This window comes from Engraulis encrasicolus, chromosome 23 (genome assembly GCF_034702125.1).
Source record: "Engraulis encrasicolus isolate BLACKSEA-1 chromosome 23, IST_EnEncr_1.0, whole genome shotgun sequence".
Classification (NCBI taxonomy): Eukaryota; Metazoa; Chordata; class Actinopteri; order Clupeiformes; family Engraulidae; genus Engraulis; species Engraulis encrasicolus.
The window spans coordinates 21,348,499-21,350,465 of NC_085879.1; positions in this window are offsets into that span (position 1 = coordinate 21,348,499).

The window sequence follows — 1,967 nt, forward strand, 5'->3', positions numbered from 1 at the left end:
CTGCATACCTCTGTGCACGTGTGTGCATGCGTGTGTGTGTGTTTGTAAGCATGGGAAGAGAGCCAGAGAGGTAGACAGAAGGTTTGGGAGTTGAGAGCAAGACTGAGAAAGAAAAGAGGGGAAAGGAGATGCACTGAGGGGAGAGCAAGGGAATAAAGGGTGTCACAGCAGGAGAGGAGGAGAAGGAAAAAGGGAAAGAGAGAATGTTGTGAAAGAAGAGAGAGAGAGAGAGAGAGAGAGAGAGAGAGAGAGAGAGAGAGAGAGAGAGAGAGAGAGAGAGAGAGAGAGAGAGAGAGAGGGGCAAGGAGGGGAATGGAAGGAGTCGATGGTACAAACACACACACACACACACACACACACACACACACACACACACACACACACACACACACACACACACACACACACACACACACACACACACACACACAGAGAGCCATGTAGTACTTTGTAAGGACTGTCCGTTGTGTACCATTATAACCAGGGCTTGAAAACGAAATTATTTTTCTATCTTTCTGTTCCGAACGGTTCAGGTAGGCCTATGTTTAACGTTTTCGTTCTTGCATTCGTTCCGCCAACAAAATATCGTAAGGCCTGTTCTGTGTGAGACAGCAGAATGAGAGACAGAGAGAGAGAGAGAGAGAGAGAGAGAGAGAGAGAGAGAGAGAGAGAGAGAGAGAGAGAGAGAGAGAGAGAGAGAGAGAGAGAGACTCATTCGGGGCACTGAGGACAGGGCATTGAGTGCATGTGAGTGAGTGTAAGAGTGTATGTCTGTATCGGTATTCTGCGTGTATCTGTCTGTATGAGAGTGGCCTCCTGTGTGCTTGCCCATGTGCATGCATGTTTTAGGTGTGTGTGTGTGTGTGTGTGTGTGTGTGTGTGTGTGTGTGTGTGTGTGTGTGTGTGTGTGTGTGTGTGTGTGTGTGTGTGTGTGTGTGTGTGTGTCCGTTTTGGGTGTGCATGTGTATGCTTTAGGTGTGCATGTGTATGCTTTAGGTGTGTATGTGTTTTTAGGGATGTGTGCATGTGTATTTTCCATATTGTGTTTGTGTGTGTGTGTGTACTGTGTATGTGTCCGTTTTAGGTGTGCATGTGTATGCCTTAGGTGTGTATGTGTGTTTTGGCATATATGTGTGTGTTTTACATATTGTGTGTGTGTGTGTGTGTGTGTGTGTGTGTGTGTGTGTGTGTGTGTGTGTGGGTGTGGGTGTGGGTGTGGGTGTGGGTGTGGGTGTGTGTGTGTGTGTGTGTGTGTGTGTGTGTGTGTGTGTGTGTGTGTGTGTGTGTGAGTGTGTACTGTATATGTGTATGTGTCCATTTTAGGTGTGCATGCGTATGGTTTAGGTGTGTATATGTATTTAGGCATGTATGTCTGTGTTTTACACGTGTGGATGAGCATGCATGCGTGTGCGCTTGTGCGTGTGCGTGTGTACTGTATATGTGTATGTGTGTCCATTTAGGTGTGCATGTGTATGCTTTAGGAATGTATGCATGTGTTTTACATACTGTGTGAGCATGTGTAAATGCGTGCCTTCATGTACAGTTAGGGCCAGAAATATTTGGACAGCAACACAATTATCATCCTTTTCCACTCTATACCCCAGTACAATGGATTTGAAATAAAACAAACAAGCTGTGCATTAACTGTAGACTCTCAGCGTTAATGTGAGGGTGTTAAAATCCATATCGCACAAACAGGAATGAAATCGCAACGTTTTTTGTGTGTGTTGCCCACTTTTCAAGGGATCAAAATTAATTGGACAGTAGGCTTTTCAGCTATTATCCAGTCAGATGTGTGTTATTCTCTTACTACACCATCACCAAGATGTCAATACAAGGTCTTGGAGTTAATTTGAAGTGTTCCATTTGCATTTCCATATATTTTTACGGAATATCCAAAGATATTCGGAGATTACTGAGATCCAAAGTCCACCTGTCACCATCAGTAATGTAAGCCATCATAAGGT